This window comes from Sinocyclocheilus grahami, unplaced genomic scaffold (assembly GCF_001515645.1).
Source record: "Sinocyclocheilus grahami isolate Dianchi unplaced genomic scaffold, SAMN03320097.WGS_v1.1 scaffold573.1, whole genome shotgun sequence".
Lineage (NCBI taxonomy): Eukaryota > Metazoa > Chordata > Actinopteri > Cypriniformes > Cyprinidae > Sinocyclocheilus > Sinocyclocheilus grahami.
In genome coordinates this window covers 216,068-236,318 of record NW_015505752.1, presented here as the reverse complement: position 1 = coordinate 236,318, position 20,251 = coordinate 216,068, and the positions used below count along the sequence as shown (strand labels likewise).

The 20,251-nt window shown below is 37.8% G+C and overlaps 1 pseudogene; it reads right to left on the bottom strand.

Moving 5' to 3' along the window:
* Positions 1 to 890: 890 nt before the first annotated feature.
* The window catches only part of LOC107556560 (vesicle-fusing ATPase-like), a 27,629-nt pseudogene continuing 8,268 nt past the window's right edge, over positions 891 to 20,251 (bottom strand).

The window sequence follows — 20,251 nt, the reverse complement described above, 5'->3', positions numbered from 1 at the left end:
TACAACATAATCTTTAAAGAAACTCAGTTAACACAGAACTTTGAGTTTAAATTACACACAATATCAAGTTAATGTAATGATCAACATTATGTAAACTGAACAACAAAATAATGTTTGGAAAGGTTTAATTAAATCAATTAATTACAATTTTTAACTTGCAACCATGCATTTATTTAAGTTGTGTTAACGAGTATCATAGCTACCAGCAAGAACGCTTAAGCATTCTGTCTTTTTTAGGAGCGTACCTTGTGACATCGTGTCCTGTTTTTGCTTCATTTAGATGTCTTTGCTACTTATTGGGTTCATATATCAGTCGAACCGTAAAAGTTTTTTATAAGCGGACCAAGACACACTTTTCATGGGTTCTCGAGCCACTTTTGTGTGCACACCAAGATTCCAATGGCAACCTTCACACTTATGTAAATGAACCAATCAACAATAATGAAAGTCATTTATTGCAATCTTAAAACTGCATTTTAACTAGGGAATCACTGAAGACGATATAATTCTATTTAATAGGAAAAATGATTGCATTAAATTGATTCCTTTACGGGTCATGCCATGACAAGCACTACAAGTACTAGTGTGTGACATGTAGTCCAAGATCCAAAATGTACACAAAACACAAATGCTATATTTAAATATGGTTCAATTACTATGACTTTCACAGTTCCACAGTAAGTTATAATGGGGTCATAATGTTCTTCTTAAATGTTCTGAGAGAGAAAGTATGCATATGAAAGATATAAGAAAGATAAAGAGGAGAATTCAAGGCCAATGTGAAACATCTCGGCACTGTTGGCAGACTGGCAGAGGGGAGGTAGTACACAATGATTAAGGCCACTATGCTACCCATTACTGAGGTGAGGGGCTGAGACTAAGAGCTTTCCTATATTCCTGACATGGAATGTCCCGAGCAACATAAGAAGGACAGATAGTTCCCTTTTTTTTTTTTTTGGGTCAGAAAACAATAAAAGCAATGAACAAACTGCAACAATATACTGGCATGCAAAGGCACCGGAGTGAGCATAGTTCAATATCAGTTATTGGCAGGAACTAACTGTTAAGATAATTTAATTTGTTAATTAATTTGTTAGGTCCATCCATGACAGAGAAAAGCGAGCAGAGGATTTGGTCAGAGAATTTTACCATTGTTAAATTTATATGGCCCAGTATGGACAATTTTAGGAGTAAGGCGTCGGTGACAGGAATGGTTCATGCCAGTAAATACATATAAATATGATACATTATATATATATATATATAAACACCTTATAGGTCTTCATATACATGCATGTACTATTTCAAAATTCCTGATGTCATAAGATACCTAAGGCACTGTACAAATATGAGACCCTGTGCACTTGTACTGAGGAATCAAGGAACTAGTGTTGAACAGCGGGCAGTGTCTGTAGTTGCCTTGGAAACATGCAGTACTCTATACTTAAGGAAAGTGGGGGATAGAGACATATTCTGTACAGTAGGTACGTCTGCTCGCTCTCAGTCTCTCAAGTACACCCAGGGTTTTCCTGACTCCTTTAACTGCTTCTGAAAGATAGGGTACAAAACACAAACAGGAAACCTTATAAAACAGTGCACATGTAATATGAATGGAAGAAAGCTTAAAATAAATAAATAAATAAATTAAAAAAAAGACAAATAACTGAAATCAAAAAATCTTATTTTCTTAATAAATATCCCTGGGGTCATTTTGGAAGATTTAACAATGTATATTATTTAAAGCAAAAAAAGCACTATTATTCAGAAGTTTGGGGTTGGTAAGATTTTGTATGTATTTAAAAGATGTCTCTTATGCTCATCAAGGTTGCATTTTTGTTGATCAAAAATACAGTAAAATATTTAAAAATGTGAATATATATGTGGTGAAATATACATCCTACAGATGCGCTGATTCGCAACATCAGTGATGTTTCCTGGGTTCATCCAGTGTTTCGGGTCTTTCAACATCATGCGCCCTCACCCAGGTGACCCAGTTGGTGTTGATCAAGCCCCGACCTGCGTCCCAGCAGAGTTTAAGCCACAGATCACCCCTTTTTATCCACAGCCAACTTGAAGCTCTTTCTGCATCCTCTATTGCAAGTCTAATGGCTGCTCTCCTCTTGGGCCCACTAAACCCCAGCACAGTGAATGCTCTGTAGAAGGAGCGGCCAGCAAAGCCCCTGCATCTAACCTCCACAGGGTAACCACGAGCTCTCTAACCCCTCTCTCGGTACTGCAATGTGTGCTGGGAATTTCAGCTGCTTCTCCGGGTCAACCAAAAGCTGCCAGTCCCATGCTGAATGAAGAAGGCCTGCTGGAGCTTTGTGCTGCAGTGTTGGCTGCTCTCCTGCTTTCACAAACTGTATTTCCTTCCTAGCTCAGTGATGGTACTTGCTGCTTGCAATGGCCAAGGTGACACTCTCCGCGACTGCCTTTAAAACCTGGTCAAGGGCCTTTGGGCTGCAGCTCAGGATGTGTTCTAGTGACATTAGAGAGGGAGCAGGAAGAAGTATCAGCCTTGCCCCAGAGCTGGAGGTTTGCTGGGATTGGTAAATCATCAAAGACAGCTTGGATTAAGAATTTCATGCACCGCAGCGCTGCTTGCCGGATGTCAGACCATGTGAGCCTCCGTTCCATTGCATCTTCCCATCTCATCCATGCACCTTTTTGCCTCATACCTGCCTCCCTGCTTATGCGAATTTCCTCCGCTGTCGCAATCATCTCCTGCTGCATGAGGTATCGCCTTACCTTGCCTCGTGTTTGGCTGTAGTACCAAGCCCTGCTCTTCAACAAGCCGCTGCCCCCACCATGGCCTTGTGCCTAAGTCTGGACTCTGCTGCATCCAGCTCCCTTGAGGCTCTCCACTTTCTGCCAGTATGGACCTCAATGCCAGCAGCTGGGATCGCTGGAGTCTCTGTACTGCATTGCTTCTCTGGTGCAGGAGACCAAGAACTCCATGAACTGCTGGTAAAATGGAGTTGCAGAGATAGCTGCTAACTTTGCTCTCCATTAGCTCGACTGATGCAGTCAGCACTTCATATACCAGCAGAGGCCAGAGAACCGATGGCAGGATGCCATGCTGTTAAATCATTATACAATTTGGCAACCATGTTCATGGCAAATGCAAAAGGATTACTGAAATTGTGCATCCAGTAACAATACCTTTCTGCAGGTGATACCAACTTGATGTTACAGACCCAGACATGACTCTCAAACTGAAGTTTTTATAGTAGTCCAGGATGAGGTCCGTGATCTTACTGGGGACATGGTGCCGGTTCACTGCAGTCTCTACCAACTTTGTGGTATGGACCCATATGCAGTGGCCAAGTCAAGTTAACTGGGTGATTACTCCAGTGTGCTCAAGACAGCCAGGCATCCCAGGAGTCCCTCCTTTCTGCACTAATGTATCGATGTAAAGCAGAAAGTTTTTGCTGGGTTATTTCAACCCAACTTTGGGTCAAATATGGACTAACCCAAGCATTGGGTTAAAGTTTTACATTACATTTTTAACCCAAAAGTTGGGTTAGTCCATATTTGACCCAAAGTTGGGTTGAAACAGCCCAGCATTTTTTAGAGTGTGGACAGAACACAGAAGAAGGTTTTGCCCTCAGCACTGAGCAGCAAGATGGACCTAAATTGCGCAATGTAATTTATTCCTGTGATGGCAAAGCTGAATTTTCAGAAGCCGTTACTACAGTCTTCAGTGTCACATGATCCTACAGAAATAATTTTAATACGCAGGTTTTGCAATGTTGAAAACAATTGCTTAAGGTTTTTTTTTGTTGTTGTGAAAATTGATATTTTTTCAGGACTCTTTGATTAATAGATAGTTATAAAAAGAATAGCATTTATTTGAAATGTAAACATTTTGTTAACATTATAAATTTTACTGTCACCTTTGATCAATCTAATGCATCCTTGCTGAATAAAAGTATAAATTTTTTTTTTGATCTTTCCCAAAATTTTGAAGGGTTGTTAAAAATAAAAATGCCCTCCACTTCTGAAATATTTTGTGCAAACAGGGAAAATTTAATTTCAACAATCATGTTTTTTTTATGGAATTATATATCTTTTACGAACCATTCAAATCCCAATGGAAAAAAATTAAGTTCAGCTGAATATTCTGTTGTAATATTACATAAGTTAAATGCTTTACGGTTGTTTTTTGTGATGTTGTCTTTAAATTTTTCAGTATTTGATAACCTCTAAACTGTGCACAGAGGCTGAAATTACAATATTGAAATACTGACAGTCAAATGTAAAAAGTGAGGCTTGGTAACTACATGTCAGTCCTACCAAAATAGCCTTGGTTTGTCAGGCTACTCCTCTGCACCCGAGACTATATGGCCACATGTTTATCAGAGCCAAACCTGGAGAACATGAACAATATGTTAATGATAGCAATCAATATGATAAAAAAAAATCAATTTGAAGCCAACCAAAAAATGGACTTACGCTCCTTCTTTCAGTAGTGCCAAGAACTTGTTAACTCTGTATTCCGTAGGCATCTGAAAAATAAAACAGTAAAATACCCACATGAGAGGTGAAAAATGGAGAATAAAAGTGAAATGAAAAAAAAACTGGGTTTTATTTTGGCTACGCTGCTGTAAATTCCTTGCAAGCCTCCTTTTCTGGAAAGTTCTGAGATGTTGAAAAGACAAAAACCTTGTCAGCTATGTAAAGCCTGGAGGGTTCGGAGGGGCCCTGAGTTTGTCTGTGAGGAGTTGTGAAGGGGCGGCAGTAAATGGCTGTCGGGAAGGGGAAGTGACAAGACTAGTGATAAATCCGGCATGCTGGCGTACCTATTTCACCCAGGACAGCAAGTGTGATAGACAAGCAAGTCCTTATCCCCTTGCATACTAATTTTGTTTGGTGATGTTTTGAGTGAAATTCCCATAATGGAAAATAAAATAAAACAAAACAGCCCAGATTAATTTTATTGTACCATTAATTTCCTTATGATTTAATGAAATGTCTATGGAAAAATTAATTAAGGAGCTGCACAGGTTTAATCTTAGTCATGAACTAAATTGTGCTGTTAACCTTTCCTTTATAGACTAGAATGCGATTTAAGGACAGAGGAGAGCTCTGAGGAGGGAGACGGCACCAAGGAAAAAAATTAATGAAGGTGTATGCAATAACTTTTCAATTGCCTGGGGCTGTTGGAGAAGTGGAAATTACTGAAAGAATAAGAGGGAATGGGAGGAAAACACAGTGTGGCTGTGTGCAGCATGTCCCGGCAGACTCTGTCTCATTCCTCTCTGAGGGGAAACACTCAGCGCTGCCACAATATTGCATACCACGCCAATTACACAGCATCCAGCACAAACACCACTGCAACTCCAATTACGCCACCACAAAAACAAGTCAACACTAACAAACAGGACTGTAATTCTCATTAAACAAGACTAGCAATAATCTAGAACTAACGTCTTAAAATGTACCCAAAAAAGAACACAGAATATTTTCTAAAATAAAGGTTTTCAAAAGACCCAACATTAGCATAATAAAGCACAACAGTGACTGGCAAGTTTTTCAGTGGCCTTGGTTCCAGAAGTATTTTTACCATTATTTTCTCCACATGGATTTCAAAAATGTCTTCAATAATAAGTTCTAACCAGCCTTGCCTGAGATGAATCACAAACATTGAAGTAAAAAAATGGTTTTTATATATATTCAAATTGTAAAGCTGTTTTCTATTTTAATTTATTTTAAAATGTAATTTATTCCTGTGATGGCAAAGCTGAGTTTTCAGCAGTCATTACTCCAGTCTTCAGTGTCATATGAACCTTTAAAAATCATTTATATATGATTTGGTGCTCAATAAACATTTCTTATTATTATAACGGTTGAAAACAGTTCTGTTATACATTTAGAAAACTGTGATAATTTTTGGATGAATAGAAAGTTCAAAAGAACAGTATTTATTTGAAATTTAAAAAAATTATTTTGATTTTTTAACAAAATATTATATTTGTAAAAATATATATATATATATATATATATTTATAATTTTAATATTTTATAATATAATATATATATTTTATACATACACCTATATATTTACTTTCCTGCCAAAGCAGACTGTTCTCAGAAATCCTGTAATAATGTTAGCTGCTTAATAATACCTTAATATATATATATATATATATATATAATTATATATATATTTTTTTTTAAGGTATTAAGCAGCTAACATTATTGCAGGATTTCTGAGAACAGTCTGTTATGGCAGGAAAGTGAAAGGCTTCAATCAACTCCAGAAGCAGTCCATATACACCAAATTGCATGCAGATGAGGAATATGGAGTTCTGTTTACTTGTGTGTGTGTTTGTGTGTCAAGAGAGAAGGCGCATCTGGAGGGGCTTGTTTTCATTATGATGCCATAAAGTAATTAAATCTGACATTGACTCAAACCGCAGATGATTTCGCAGGAAAAGCAGTGACTCAGGGAGTCGTCTAGACAACCCGCAGGGTGAAAAGGTCTTTCTGCATCTCACCTGCAGTGACATCTCAATGAGCATCTGCAGCTTCTTAATGCCAAGCCACACGGCTTGTCCTTTCACCTTTTTTGCAATAATTGCTCGCTCTTCTTCCTGGAAGCCCCCGAGAAGCTGAACCACATAGAAGAATACAAAAAGTCAGTTGAGGCCTAACAATCAAAAACTATGGAAATTATGAAATGTACATCTAAAATTTAAAGGGACAGTTCACCCAAAAATTTAAATTCTATTATCATTTACTTACCTTCATGTCGTTCCAAACCCATATGACATACTTTCTTCTAAAAGATTATTGAGAAATGTTTCAAATATTTTTAGCTATACAATAAAAGTCAATGGAGTCCAAAACAACACTGAACCCCCCCACTGACTTTAAAGGATGACAGAACTGACATTTTTGGGTGAACTATCCCTTTAAGATTATTTGCTTAATGTTAATGAGTCCCCAGAATCTTCAACAAAGTAGATTGCTCCATTCTTTCTTCAAGAACCTTGTTTTTCTGCCCCTCAAACCTACTATAGTGGCACCAAAACATATGTGGACACCTAGTTTCTTGGTTTCAAATGATAATACTAAATATTTACTATTCGTTATCTGCAATGCAATGAAATAATTTTTTCATGAAAGTGATAGTGTGGTTTAAATCTGTAAAGCCTGACAACAGCCTGAAATAACAGACAGAAAAATCTATTTTTAAATGGAAGAATTTTGAACTTTTATATGAAATATAACCTAGAAATGTTTATTTGATACAATAGGCTTTTATTGCCCATATATTGATATAGTGAGTACATGGTTCAATTCCAGAGATATGGGGATCTCAATGCGGCTTCATGTCCAAATTGCTGAAAATTACCCATTTTCAGTGGTCAAAAACCAAATAAGGGTAACTTGGTTTTCATCCACTGAAAATGGGAAAAAATTCAACAAATCGGACATTTAGTCGCATTGGACTCCTCTGGGATTGAACCATCCTGGACCTTAAAAATTAAGAAATTTAAGAACCAGAATTTAAAATGATATAGATATATCTTTAATATTTCTTGACTTACACAGCACGCAAACATTTGAAAAAGAATATTTATGGCACACAGACTGTCAGGTTTGTTCCATCCAATTGTTTTTTTTTTAAAGAGGGAAACAAGATACATTTCTAGTTTCAATATTATTTGTTCTTCAGACATTTCTATTTAAAAGAAAAAAAATTATCAGCTGAATGCAAAGTGGCCCACATTTGGTTTTTGACCACTGAAAATGTGTACAACTGAACAATTGACTCCTGGAGCCATATTGAGATTCCAGTATCGTTGGAATAGGACCAGATGCAGCCTTAAAAATGAAGATACCAAAAGAAAAAAGTTTGTTAAAACCCAAAATCTAAAAGGGCATTAAGATATTTGTAATATTTTACAGGCGTGCAAACTTTGGATATTTTTACCATTTTTTTTACCATTTTTCAATGGTCACCATTGGCATATAATGCAACAAAGATGGCTAAAGTCAACATATTTTACTAATAGATCTACCGATTAGTGTGTGAAAATAACATAATGATGCTACCATCTTTCTGAAGTCATTTTTACGCCCCTGTAATTTGGCTCCAAATCTCAGGTGAAAGTTGTCATTTTGACCCCCCTCGACAAAATAGTGAATTACTCAGTAGCCACTTTTATTTCACATGTTTATCTTTCTTCAGAAAAAATATAAACAAAATCAAACATTTGAGCCAGGGATCTTTGGTTGAGTTGACACGGAATGACCCAATACAAAAGTTATTCTTACATTTACTTTATAAAAATCTGTCAAGATTTCACAGCAAAAGACACATGTACCATGACCTAAAGGTGGACATTTTTACAATTATACTAAAAGGCTTTTACTTGCTAAAATAGTATTAACTATCACTCAGATGACAGAAGTCATGTAGTAGATTATGTCCAACAGGTTTTTCAGAAAGTTTTGATTATGTTATGTAGAGGCTTAAAAAAAATGTATTTATCAAATATGATACACTAGGCTTTATAAGGTTAAGTGTTCAGAACCTTTTGGGGCCACTGTACATCTCTTTTATCTCTTAAAACTCTTTGCGTTTCTGAGAGCCTCACCTCCAGGGCCTCCATGAGATATTCTCCTCTAGAGATGTTAGGGATGTGGACTGTAGTGCTGAAAGAGTCCAACATGCCCATCTCCTGCAGAACATCCTTCCTGCTAGTTGTGCCAAGAATCAGCAACTTACGACCCTGCAGAATAAATACAAGCAAACGTGTGTCAAATGATTTACGGTAATACTTTTTAAAACCCTAAAGGTCAAAATTTCTCATTGGAGAACTTTCGAGATGTGCTACTACAGCCGTGCTATGGTGCCTATCTACGTGAAGTAATGAGGTGGGCCATTCCCAGAGGCCCCAGCGAGCAGAGGGGATTATGGGTCGCCCCCTGTGGTGCCCAGTATATGCTAGTGCATGCAGATGAGGTGCCACACAGGCAGCGGGCCTGCCAGGTCCCGGCTCTCTCACAAACCCTTTCTATCAACTCACCCAAAACCCGACTCCCTGCTGAGTGCTGCTCTATACAGTCCTGATCTGGAGGAACAGACACTCAGCTGTTCAAAACACCTTACAAACACAGCACAACACCTATTCCTGCCCGACATACACACTCACTGCCACCAGGCAGGCCAACACAACAGTAGTTTTTAAGCGGACCTGTACACTATGAAAAACACGAATGCAAATTATAAATGTATATTCTTGGTTAAAGTCAAAAGAATGTTAAAATCATAAGTGTGACTGCTTAGAAAAGTGACAGGATATTTCTCCTCAACAAAATTTGAGGTATCCTTTGTGTCCATAGAACAAGTGGTATGGTACAATTTACACTATGATTTTTGACCAGGGGTTCTCAAACATTTTCCGTAAAATAAAAATTGGGGTAACCACAGACTCAAAACTTGAAGAAAATGCTCACCAAGGCTGCATTTATTTAATCAAAAACACAGCAAAAACAGTAATGTTGTGAAATATTATTACAACTGTTTTCTATTTGAATATATTTTAAAATGTAATTTATTCCTGTGAATAAATGTCAGCATCATTACTCCAATCTTCAGTGTCACATGATCCTTCAAAAATCATTCTAATATGCTGATTTGGTGCTCAGTGGATCATTTCTTATTATTATCACAATTAAAGGTTGTGATGTTTCATATTTTTGTAGAAACCATTATACATTTTTTTCAGGATTATTTGATGAATCAAAAGCTCTAATTTGATATAGATTTTTTAACATTATAAATGTCTTCAGTGTCACTTGATCAATTTAATGCATTCTTGCTGAATAGAAATTGTACCGGTTTTTTTTTTTTTTTAAAAGGAACCTGGACTATTTAATTTACACTATGATTGTTGACTGCTGTTTTGCTTTTATTATGTATTTATTATAAATGAAATTAACTATCCTGCGGCTTTTAGCCAATATGTTTAAAAGAGTTCACTAGCTAAAAAACACACGTACCTGTCATATAATATGCAATATTAGACAACAGAAACATTTTATCCAAACACATATTCATCACTGTGTCTGTCACGAGACTCTGTTCCCCTTTCGGGCTTTGTCTTTACATTTATTTTGAAAGATGAAGCTCGCGATTATGGTAAGGGTCGTTACATTTCCGACGAGTGCTTGCGGTGTTCGGCCAATCACAATGCACTGGGTCAGCTGGCCAATCAGAGCAGACTGCGCTTGTCGGAAGGAGGGACTTTGTAGAAAACGAAGCATTTGAGAGAGGCAGGGTATAGAGGACCTACAATAATGTACAGTATTTGAAAAATGTGTTTTTTGAACATTAAAGCATGTCAACATATTCTGTTACACCAAATACACAAAATAATGATCTTTAAAAAAGCATCATATGACCCCTTTAACTTTAGCCCAATGAGTTAATTAATTGTTATGAGTTGACTACCAAATCAACTAATTCAAACTTTTGTCAATAATTGTATTTATTTAGGACCACTAGGAATCCTTCATGGACAACAGTCTGAGAACCACTGGTTTAGGATTATACTTGGGGTTCGAGGTTTAAAAAAAACAAAACAAAAAAACACTTACATTAAGGGTAAAATAATAAACTATAAAAAAAATTATAATAGCAGACTAAAATAACTCTGATATGTCTATGAACAAAGAACAAATGTAGTGAGTTACTCCATTGCAGTTAGAGTGTCTCTCTTTTGATGGTGTTTACTGGTGAAAAGGAGGTGCTGCCCCCTCTCTGTGGATGGCAGTATTACAGGTCGGTGTGAATCTGCAACTTTCTCACCCGAGGAGGAGGTTTCTTCAATAACACCAGCAGAGCCTGCAGCACCAGGTTAGAGAACCGTGGCCCGATGGGAACAAAATCTGTGGAGTGGAGAAACATCAGAGATAAATTGACAGTATTGGGTAAGTTTGGTATGTAGACAAAGTCAACTAAAACAACAACAAAACCCAGACGAGAAAACATAAGTTCCCTCCGAATCCCTATAATTACTAAATAAATGGGTGCACACAATGAGCACAGAGATTCTTTTGAACGTATTATCAGGTTTGACAGGAAGTGCATCGTCCTCATTGTGACGTACTCACCCAGAAGTCTTTCTATATCGTCCACCACCACACAGCTCAGTTGGGACTTGTAGGCATCCTCAAAGATCTAGAGAGATGAAAACCATAAACCCACTATTAAAGGCCAGTAGCTGAAATATCACATCCATAACATTCCCCATGACAACTGCTTTCAGAACGCACAGATCTCTTATTGTCTTAACCTACAGCAACAAGGTTGCTACCTTTTTGATGGCCTGACATTTGGCGGTCTCTGAATAGCCAATCATTTTGTCTGGAGAACAGATCTTGATGAAGGGGAACTGGGAGTCCTCTGCGATCTTGGCCGCCAGTGCCGTCTTACCACTGTGAGGAGGCCCTGAGGGAGCAGAGAGCATTCACACTCTCAGTCATATCAGATTGCAGCATTATGGTGCATGTTTGCTTGTGTGAACCAGAGAACAAGAGCAGGGAGAAATGCTATTCTCTCAGCGTTTGTGTGTACATGTGTGCAACTGTAACTTGTCAAGCTGTAAGTTATTCATAAATTTACAGTCAGCTACCCTGCTGAACAGTTAGCTATTTGCTCTTAGATGACATTGACATAATTATGGTTTCAATTCTGCCATCTTCATCCACACACCCTCTCTTAGGGCTAAATACTTCACCAAAAATGAAATCAAAAAATTTATTTGTGAGACCATCAAATCTCAAATACTGTTATATAATTAAATAAGCGTGCAGTTCATTTCAGAGTGAAGTGTGGCACTGTGTTCATTTACATGTTAGCAGCTCATGATCCAGTGTTTTCAGTGTCTCAGAGCAGCTTGGTTCACAGTAAATCCTGCATCTACTCTGAGTTAAGGTCTTTTAAAATGTGCATTTAGGAACAATAGGCAACACTCATTTACCAGATTTGTAACAAGAAGCATTTAACAGAAATATTAACATTTTCATTTTACAGTTATACTGTAAAATAAAATTATTGTTATTTTTCTTAAAGGGATAATTCCCCCAAAAATGAAAACTACCCCATGATTTACTCACCCTCAAGCCATCCTAGGTGTATATGACTTTCTTCTTTCAGACAAATACAATTGGAGTTACATAAAAAAATGTCTGGGATCTTCCAGGCTTTATAATGGCAGTAAATTGTGGTCGAGATTTTGAAGCAAAATAAAGTGCATCCATCCATCATAAAAAGGGGGCTCCGGGGGGTTAATAAAGGCCTTCTGAAGTGAATTGATGTTTGTGTAAGAAAAATATCCATATTTAAAACTTTAATCTTCCGCTAACTGTCACTGGTAATTTTCATTTTTTTGGGTGAACTACCACTATAAATATAAAATTTTTATTTTTATAGTGAAATAGTATTATTACAATAGTAATGCTTGTTATATTGCAATAGTAATACAATAGTAATACTAGTTGCACCTAACGCTGTATTAGCGTATGCTGTTGCACCAAAAGTTCTCCATCTCCCAGTATGTCAGACACAGCATTGCTCCATTTCACAATACCATTCATGATGTAACTAGAGTAATCCTCCTGATTAGTGCCAAAAGCCTTTACAGGAAAAAAATAACAGAGAGAATTGCATTAAATATTAAAGCAATACATTACTTTATTCAAAGCTAAAATGATCAATATTGATCCTGCATAATAATTTGACATTTTTTCTGTAAATTCAAGTTCAGGAGGCCCATTCACACGGTGTAGAATGCACAAAAGAATTCACCAAACATTACTTTACATGTTGGATGAAAATAATAACCTCCTCAAGTCTAAGTGGGCGGTTCTTTGCCAAAATGAACTGCAATGTGGGCCAGACTTAATGTTGATAGTGAAGTTTGGCTGCATGAGATCTAATCAGTGGATTTGGATTCAACGTATTATGCAAACTGAATCCACAATAATGAAGAGTGGACTTACAGGCTTGATGTCATTATTCAGAGAGGCCAAGAAATCACTCCTGCTGACTTCTAGCATCTGAGCTTTCTCTGTGTCCACCTCCACCTTAGTACTGGCCTACAGGAGCAAAAACACACAGACTGATCTTCAAACTCATCCACTTAATCAAAATTAAAGGTCTAGTAGCGAGAGAACCAGTGTAAGCTCCATCAAATATGGGAGCATTATGTGTCAACACCATCAAATATGGGCATGTGTGAGCCACACACACACACACACACACACACACTTTGTCTGGCTATACACAGATATCCATAGGCTTCTAAAATGCTTCTAAAAACTTATTTTCAAATAAAGCAAGATTTAATTGGTTAACAATTCACTACCTCAAGCATTGAAACAATCTTTTCTTGTATTCACATAAAAACCACACCATTTAGATGGTATTCAAATGTGTAACACAACATTGCTGTAATATGAGGTAAACTGCATTTTATTTGTGTAATAAACCAATTTTGTAACTTGAGATAAGTTCCATCCAGAGTTCAGAACTGATTTTGTTTAAATCAACCATAATTAGTTATGACTGTGGTGTTGCATTGTGGATGAGATGATGAGATCAGACCTTGATGTGACGGTTCATGGCAGTCGACTGGGCTGCTCGCACAAGCCCTTCTAGCTCTGCTCCGCTGTAGTTCTTGGTATCAACAGCCAGCTCCTTTATGTCAACATCTTTGGCCAGCATGTTTGACTGCTTCATTTTTGCCGTGTGGATATTCAGGATCTGAACACGGCCCGTCTCGTCAGGCAAGCCTGGAGAAGGATGATTAAACAGCTGTTTAGGCTACCTAGAATATGCAACCTATTGAAAAGGGACATGATGGCTAATGCAGCTCTCACCAATCTCCATTTTGACCTCCAGTCTACCCGGCCTCAAGAGGGCTTCATCGATCAGGTCAGGCCTGTTGGTCATTCCTTAAAAAAAGTATGATTTAATAATGAAAACAAAGCCAAATCAATGAACAAAAGATGAAGCATGGTCATTCTTTATGCTGGCTGATCTCACAGGAAGTTCTCACCAATGACCAGGATGTTGTTGAGCTGCTCTACACCATCGATCTTAGACAGTAGCTGGTTGACTACAGTGTCGTGTACCCCAGTGCTGCCCGCCATGCTGCCACGTTGTTTACAGATGGCATCGATTTCGTCAAATATGATGATGTGCAGTCCACTGTTGGCCCCCAACTTCAAACGCCAAAAAAAGAGAAAAATAATTAATTATAGCAGGGCAGCCATAATTTCAAAACTGTCATATAAAGGTTCACTTGTAATATTAATACATAATATTATTAAAGGTTTCTGTGACTTAAAAATGACAAATTAAAAGACAAGTAACCAATACTTTACAATTTTAGTTGTTTTAGTTAGTAGCCAAGACCTTGTGAACTTTTCTACATTTTATTTTCATTTAACTGTTATGTTTTTCATCAAATATTTTATTTAATTTCAGCTTTATTTAAATTAATGAAAATATTTTTAGTTTGTTTTAGGTAACAGTGAAACCACAGAATAGCATGTAATAATATAATATAATATAATATAATATAATAGGCCATTTAGTAGCAGACTAGATAGCCTCAAAGGAAAATAAAATGTCAGGTTAGATGACAAGCCTCAAAACTCTAATTTTGTTTGAATGTGGTCTTAAAAACTTCTGCATATAGTTCTCTTGAGCTCCCTGCTTAAATGCCAGGTTGGTGAATGGACCGTGACTGTATAAACTCTGTGACAATGGCCCACAATTAAGAGTTATCTTCTTCATCTTGGAGGCTGTCAGAGGCTAGGTCGTAACATTTAGCACAGATGGGAGGCCAATATGAGTGTGCATGGCCTCCCGTGAGTCAGGGTGAGGGGGTAGAGATAGCTGGACACTCTCATTAAGAGGTGAGGAGTGAGCTTTTCAATGTCATGTAGTCACACAGTCTACCAACACAACATCACACTCAAGCACGGCCAGAACCAGCAGTTCGCTGCCAACACTTCATGATATATCACCTTCAGGAAAAAAAACAACTGATAATGTTTCTAAGCAAACACTAGGCTATTTACAGTAATTCAGTAAGTATATTTCAGCAATTTGAAGTTATTTGTAGAGCTGCTGGAGGACCCAAAACTGGGAACAGCATCCTCCGTGCAAACCAAAGTTTGTCTGCCATGATTTTTTTTTCCACTGTTGACAGAGCAACCTTTCTTTAAAGTGTCAGATATCGGTGGGTTCTGTCACAGAGCCAGATGAATGTAAGGTTGTGCAAAACATCCATATGGCCTTTCTATGAAACGCCATTTTTTCCTTCATCCATTTTCCTGGTTTCTTACCCTCTTCTGTTCCTCCTCGGCATCAGCAAACAGCTTTCTGATGTTGGCCTCTGACTCGCCCACATATTTGTTCAGAATCTCTGGCCCATTGACCACCTTCGGCTCTCTGGCATTCAGCATCTTACCAATCTGACGCGCCATCAGGGTTTTACCACAGCCGGGTGGCCCAAACAACAAGATCCCCTTCACGTGTTTACAGCCTGCGGAAAGAGAAAGGGATTGTGGGGTGTAAAGTCAAAACCAGAGGATATAAAACATAAGACATCACAAAATAGTTTAAGCATCAATGACATATTGTAAAGGAGTGCCCACAATAAATAAAACGAAAAATCTTTTATCAAACTAGTTGAAAACATGTGGCAAACGCTTAAAAATGTGTTCATGTTGGTTTTATATGGTTTAGAAACTACTTGAATAATATTTTTAACAAGAGTTTCAATCTAATGAAAAATGTCATGTGGTATAACCAAGTTAAAAAATCAACACGCTTTTTCCTTACACCTTGAATACCTTAATCATAAATGATCAAAAAAATAAAAAGTATTTATGTTTGCATGCATGTTGGTTAGATTACTGTTAATGTTTTTTTTTAAAGAAGTCTCTTATGCTCACCAAATCTGCATTTATTTGATGAAAAACACAGTAAAACCAGTGATATTGTGAAATATTCTTACAATTTAAAATAAACACTTTCTATTTTAAATTATTTTAAAATGAAATCTATTCCTGTGATGCAAAGCTGTATTTTCAGCATCATTACTCCAGTCTTCAGTGTCACATGATCTTTTAGAAATCATTCTAATATTCTGATGTGGTGCTCGAGAAACAATCGTCATTATTATCAGTGTTGACAGTACCGTTTAATATTTTTGTGGAAAACATTTTTTCCAGGATTCTTCGACAAATATGAAGTTAAAAAAAAACAGTACTTATTTTAAATAGAAATCTTATATAACATAAAAAATGTATTTACTGTCACTTTTGTATCAATTTAATACATCCTTGCTGGAAACAAATTCTTATTTCATATATAATATAAACCCACACACAAAAAGTATGGGCAAGTGTCTAATACAACTGTTTTCAAAGAAGCACATGCAGGGGTCTTTTTGACCCGCAATGGCATTTCTCAGACAAGAGCCCAGTTTTTGGTTAACAACATCTGCTGGCTGCCATTTGGAAAGAGCGGGAAGGCTGGAGATAACCAGCAGGCCTGAGATGAGAATCAGCATGGCCATTTACACCTGATGACAGACTCAGGTTGAGGGAGGGCAGGCGTCCAGACTTTTCACAGAGGAGAAGAACGAGGCCATGGCTGGGCAGACTAAAATGACCTTTAGTTGGTGGGAGTTTTGGGAGAAACTGGGTATACTGGTGTAAACTCCCACCCAAGCACTATCAGACAATAACATACTCAGACACACACCCGCACCTTCCTTCAGCACCTGGGCTCCAAAACCAACCCCAATTAGGTGCTCACCTTTGCGCTATCAAGACCCGCCATCTCATTAGAGCAGCCAGCTGCCTGAGCCAGAGGCCGATTCCTGCAGCCATCACACCACAAAGGTCATCCCTCGCTCTCTCTCACACACACACTGCACTCTGAAGGCTGTGTGTGTGTGTGTGTGTGTATATACATGATCAAGACATCTGGCAGCTTACAGGAATAATAAAAGCATTTTCCTCTACAGGGTTCATCAAAACCCTCTCTAAACTGTGAACTGATTTACATTGAAAATGAACAGTTGTGAAGGGCATACAAGAAAACCTAATTTGAAAGGTACCAAAATTACATAAAAAGAATCAAATCTATACTAGGCTGTTGGTAGGTGGTTTCTAGACCGTTCGTAGGTGCTTAATAGGGCGTTCGAGGTGGTTGCTAGCCTAGGCAGTTCATGGACTTTTTTTAGGGTGTTGTAGTAAGTGCTTGCTATGGTGTTGAGGGTGACTAACCCGTTCGTAGGTGCTTGGTACAATATTCAGGGTGGTTGCTACTTGCTAGGCTGTTGGTAGGTGCTTGATAAAGCCAATTCATACTGCACCAACAGATGCTGACAAACAGCAATAGAAACATTCGTTGGGTTTTGTCGGATCAGTGTGTTACCCATGTCAGCTTCTGTCGCCATTGGTTGGCGCTTGTTTTCACTGACTGAACATGTTGAATCAGTGTTTGTAGGGTCTTGGAACATCGGAGAAGTGGCATACTTTAGTTGGTCAGCTGTTGCCGTTGGCCTACATCTGTTGGTGGAGAATGAATTGGCCTTTACGGTAGACTGTATGGTTGGAAGGCTGTTCATATGTGCTTTATTAGGGTGTTCTGAGTGGTTGATAGGCCTCTGGTAGTTGGTTGCTAGGGTGTTCTGGGTTGTTGCTAAGCATTTGGTAGGTGGCTGTTAGGGTGTACTAGGTAGTTTCTAGGTCTTTGGTAGGTGTTTAATACAGTGTTTGGGGTGGTTGCTAGGTTGCTGGTAGATGGTTGCTAGAGTATCCTGGGTTTGTTCAAATTCTTACATCTTAAAAATGAGCAACAGTAATAGTGATGCTTGATTTAGCATTCTTGTGCACAGTTTGGCAAGTGCAGAACATTATAACGTGATAATTAAACCACAAACTGAGTGCTAACAGTTACGATAAACCAACTGAAACCACATGTACACAAAAACCACAGACTTTCTGTGGCCTTAGAAAAGATGGATTGTGTAAGCTGAAATATTTAGCAAAAGTTTTATTAGAAATTAAACTAAGCGACACAAAAAAATAATTTCAGAGTAACAAAAAGTTAAAGCTCAACAGTACACACAACTGCTTTATGAGAAGTCCAAAACACAATAAAATATCTTCTTAGTCCAAATAAAAGGTTTTATACAAAGTACTTGGTGTATGTACGCCACAACTGCATCAGTACTAAGGTGTTATTTTACTGACAAATGTCGAGAGCGCATTGTTGTAGCACGAAAGTACATTAATATAATGTACATTAACACAACAGTGCTGTAAAGTTAGTTTTAGGTTTGATATTCACTGCATATTCCCCTAGGCTGCTTCAGGGACAGTCTGCCAATTCCACTCACAGTGCAAAACGAAGTAAAAAAAATTAACTCAAATTAATGTTTAAAGAGTTATAGTACATGCCTAGTGAGCACACAGACTTATTTTGTGAATACCTCCTTCGCTGTACTTACGGTACACAAATTAGTTGATGAAAATAATTACAGTAATTCACAAAAAAGAAGAGAGATTCGTGATTGCAACGGACATGTTTTAAGTGTCTGGTTTTGTGCGAGAGCAAAGGAAATCGGCATGCTCATGTATTATTTTAATGTACTTTCGCACTACAACAATGCGCTCTCGACATTTGTCAGTAAAATAACGCCATACAGTACAGGTTATGTTGTGTGGAAAGCCAATATATGGAGATGGTTTGGCTATGCATTATGCTAATTTTTAACTGTGACATGCGCTTCCTCATTCAGGATTCATAAACATGAGCACCTGTCGAGCATCTGTATGAAACTCTGTGTGAGAACATTTTTTAGTCACAAGTAAGAACACTTGTTCGCAATTATTAGCCAAAGACACCCAGTGTCTAAAAGCTGAGAACGGAATGCTTCAACTGCAAATGATTAGAATACTTTCGCTGCAGGAGTCAATCTGATGGGAAGTTGTCTGGTATTTTTTTATTTGGGCTAGTTATATAAATTTTCGGGCTACCAAAATCTGAAGAGTACCTGCCCGAAGGGCTACCAGGGATTTTTAAATTTTGCAAGCCCTGTTTATATTTTAAGGGATAAATATAAGATTTATGGCAGAGTTTACAAGCCTTTTAAACTGTCCTTAAAACACTGTGGAGTTGGTGATGAGTGAAGGCTAAAACTAGAGGTGGTAGTGAATGTTCATGTAAGGTAATGAAAAGTTTTTTACTTTCTGTTGAATGTGCGTGCAGTTTTACTATACTCATTTTGTAATTCTGACCATTCTAATTATATATTTGCATAAAATTACATTTCAGTGATTTATAAGTGCTAACATTGCTAACTTTAAGTAAAAGCATGTGACATGTTTCATCCCAACTCACAAGAATTTGTGACCTACCTAGTATCAAATTAGCTGTGACAAGTTCACTAGAGCTAAAAAAATTAAATCATATTTTTGTAAATATTTTATTATATCTTTTCATGTGACAACACGGAAGAAATGACACTTTGCTACAATGTAAAGTAGTGAGTGTACAGCTTGTAAAACAGTGTAAATTTGCTGTCCCCTCAAAATAACTCAACACACAGCCATTAATGTCTAAACCGTTGGCCACAAAAGTGAGTACACCCCTAAGTGAAAATGTCCAAATTGGGTCCAATTAGCCATTTTCTCTCCCCGGTGTCATGTATTCATTAGTGTTACAAGGTCTCAGGAGTGAATGGGGAGCAGGCGTGTTAAATTTGGTGTTATCGCTCTCACTCTCTCATATGGGTCACTGGAAGTTCAACATGGCACCTCATGGCAAAGAACTCTGAGGATCTGAAAAAAAGAATTGTTGCTCTGCATAAAGATGGCGTAGACTATAAGAAGATTGCCAAGACCCTGAAACTGAACTGCAGCACAGTGGCCAAGATCATACAGCGATTTAACAGGACAGGTTCCACTCAGAACAGACCTTGCCATGGTCGACCAAAGAAATTGAGTGCACGTGCTCAGCATCATATCCAGAGGTTGTGTTTGGGAAATAGACGTATGAGAGCTGCCAGCATTGCTGCAGAGGTTGAAGGGTTAGGGGGTCAGCCTGTCAGTGCTCAGACCATACGCCGCACACTGCATCAAATTGGTCTGCATGGCTGTCGTCCCAGAAGGAAGCCTCTTCTAAAGATGATGCACAAGAAAG